Raw genomic sequence first — 3,344 nt, 5'->3', positions numbered from 1 at the left:
CCTAAACCACACGCGGAAGAGCTCCCAAAGTAGGAGCCCCACAAAATCCGTGTCTGGGCAGCAGTTTCAAAGCAGCCTGGATTCTTTTTAGTTCGATAGCCAAACCTCTCTCTCGGTACTCGCCCAACCCTGCGATGCTCCCGCAGCACAGACAGGAGAGTTTACAACTCGGTGATTTGCTTATATTTCCCATCATGCAAATTTGTTGCGAGCCAAGAACTATTTCTGCTCTCTGAACTGCCAAAGAAATGCGGGGAGGGGACAGGGACACGGCTTAGCGGTGCCAGGACACCAAGTATGTGATCTCCATTAATCATCCTCCTTGCCTGTAGTAAATTGCAGGAATCATCCTAACCAAAGAAGAATAGGGATTTGAGAGAGTTATATAAATCTCTGTACAGCTTTGGATGCGGCTGGTCCGATGGTAGTGGGTACACAGAAATTATTACTGTTAGTAAAAGTAACCTCTCTATGTTCCACCCCACTGCTAACCTTGACTGGTCTTTTCAATGAGCAGGTCGGCAGCTGCTGCTCATGTTTATCAATCTCTAGTTATAATGAGATTGTAGCGGCTTAGATTTAAACTTCCGGTAAATTCTGTGCTGCCCATGTCAATATTCACTACCTACTGTTACTGTGATACCTACAGAACCCAAAAGTTCAGTATGTGGTACTGTGTTTGAGTCTGCAACAAAAAATTAATAATAGTTCTAGTATGGTGTAAGGAGCATTGAATTTCCAGGTGTTTATGGTTAATTTTGGCAGAAGTAAATACTCCATCATGCTAGGTACTTGGCCCATAATAGTCAATAAAGGAGACCACCTAAAAATAGAGATGATAAATCTGGCTTTGTGATCAAAGAAGAATCTGAGGTATGACACAGATCTGGCATTTATGTGGGTAATTATCTTGCACAAAAGATAACTTTTTTTTTAAATACAACAAAAAGCTGAGGCTTGGAAAAAAAATCTTTTTATTGATTAGAGATTCTTGCCTGCTTCTGTAGGAACTGGTCTCTAGATTGTTTGCCTGGGTTATGAGTTATCATACCAGATAAATGTTCTCTATGGATCTCTGAGAAAAACTTTGCTTGTTTCTCAATATCCTTGTTTTCTTAGACACATTTTGATTTTTTCCAGTAATTTTTAGCTGGAAAATTCCTCAAACTGTAAGAGTGCAAGAATTCCTGGCATTGTTCTACAGAAGCTGGGAAGATTCAGGGACCACTATTAATGAAAACGTCCAACTGTCCCTAGAATGAGGTGAATATATTTATTTAATTAACCTGGTTGTCCTCACAGCAGTTGAGTGTCAGGTAGCATTTGCTAGGTAGGGGGGGAAATGAAATGCAAACACATAAAGGAAAATTATTTGTGTTTAGTAGTCTAAAGCATATCCAGTATCTCAAAGTTTTGGGGGCTTTTTTTTTGTTTTGTTTTTGTTTTTGTTTTTTTGCAAGGCAGCAGAAATCACAACCCTGAAACTCAGAAGGAACTTCAATTTCTCATTCCATTTAATGTAACTTATCTGGAAAAAAAAATATTTACAATACAAGGAAAGAAAGTCTGGAAGGAAAACCAGAATAAGAATCTCTGACTCAACCTTGTATAAGAGTCTACATCAGTGCAAAAGTAAACTGAACCCAAGCGAGGCCTCCTTAGGTCATTCCTGAGTGTTGTAGCATCACAAACATTACTTGTGCTTGAATATATGCAGTAATGTGTGTGTTTGTGCTTGCCCAATGCCATTCCAGGCTTTACTAAACTACATTCTCGAGGATCACAAAACTTTATCTTTCTCAGGGACCTTCAACAAATGTTAAATTTCCTCATTAGCCTTGACTGATTCCTTAGAATAAAAAATTTTTAAATGAAGCTGTTGTTTTAAGGGTAACATACTGGTTGTTATTTTTCCCCTGATACAAAAACACATTAGTATCTTTCAAAAATTTTAATCCTTTCTTGCTGGTGCATTCTGTCAAAACAAAATGCTTTCATATTCCATAGTACATTCTTGAAGTGTAGAAAGTAGCTGTTATTTAGGTTTCTAGAATAGAGGATGTCTTCTTTTGTTTGTCAACATTAAACTTAAGGGTTTAGATAAGAGGAAAGGGTGAGATAAGAGGAAAGGAGAAATAATAGTTATTTTTGTTTTGTTTACTTTACAGCCACTCGGGAAATCATTGGGACCTAATGATTTTGCAGAGACATTTAGCACGCAAAATTTAGGAGGGACCCCACATCTGCCTCCTAAGGACTGAATTACCCTAATTTTCTTGTGTCTCTAAGCCTCAGCTTTTTCTAACACCATGCTTCTGGGGAGGGATGCTGTGAAAACATCAAGAAGAGGGCTGGTTCCCAGGTGTGGCACAAATATGCAACATGCCAAAGCCTTCGCAGGAAAACATCTGTAACCAGCACAGAGGAAACATTATGAGGCCTTGATTCAGGATTAGGCTCATGCACAATATTTTCAAAACTAAAAGGGAAGCTGCATGCTCACAGTACTGCTAGTATTTAAATTTTTTGCTGGCTTCAGTTGACACTGTTGCTAAATGAGATTTGATGAAGCAATGCTTTGCCATAAACCATTGAATGGTTTTCACATGGTCATGAACTGTCTGTACAGCAAATGTGGCAACTTTAATAAGAACATGCACTGTAAATAAAACAGCAAATAAATAAATAAATAATGAATGAATGCAAAGAGGCATCCTTTTTTTTTCACTTGAAAACCAGCTGAGTGTCAAGTACTAATAGCAAAAACTATTTGAAAAATAAAGTTAAAACCATTATATACTAAGCACTTCTCAAGGACAGCCCAAAATCTTTATTACCTGGAACAGAGATATTTTGAAACATGATTTTATCAGTATCCTTGCCAATCATTTATATTTTTGTATTTAAATTCCTATTCTCACCACAACAGTATCTTATTCCCTGATCAGGCCCACTCAAAGCAATTCAGCTGAGATGTTCCAAATGGCAAATGTAATTGATGTACCAGTTTATACAGGGCATAACATTACCACTGCATTAAGATTTCAGCAGCTGTAGGTTCCTGAATAAGATGACACGACATAATAAATTAGGAAATTGCAATATCAATTTAGCTTTGGAAGAACAAGTTGGATTAGAAAGATGAAGTACAGAGACTATCAAGAGACTTCTTGGTAGGCAGTTTAAACTGCAATAAAAATTTCTGAGTGGACTTGTCCAGGGCTGTCAGGAAAAAATAAAGAGCAAAATCATTTTCCTATTTGAAATTGATAGAAATCAATTTTCAGGTGACATTTCCTAAAGTTGTCTGGACAGAAGTAAATAAAATTAGGTTTAATCCTTGA

At 37.3% G+C, this 3,344-nt stretch overlaps 1 long non-coding RNA gene across 1 annotated transcript; it reads left to right on the top strand.

The window, feature by feature from the left end:
- The first annotated feature begins 442 nt into the window (after window positions 1-442).
- LOC135443150 (uncharacterized) lies at window positions 443-2,705 on the top strand. Its single transcript, XR_010438843.1, has 3 exons — window positions 443-873; window positions 1,141-1,263; window positions 2,169-2,705. It is a non-coding gene; the product is annotated as an uncharacterized LOC135443150 (long non-coding RNA).
- Window positions 2,706-3,344: the final 639 nt, after the last annotated feature.

This window comes from Zonotrichia leucophrys, chromosome 2 (genome assembly GCF_028769735.1).
Source record: "Zonotrichia leucophrys gambelii isolate GWCS_2022_RI chromosome 2, RI_Zleu_2.0, whole genome shotgun sequence".
NCBI classification, from domain to species: Eukaryota; Metazoa; Chordata; class Aves; order Passeriformes; family Passerellidae; genus Zonotrichia; species Zonotrichia leucophrys.
The sequence above is the reverse complement of the archived record's forward strand: the minus strand, read 5'-3'. Positions and strand labels throughout refer to the sequence as shown.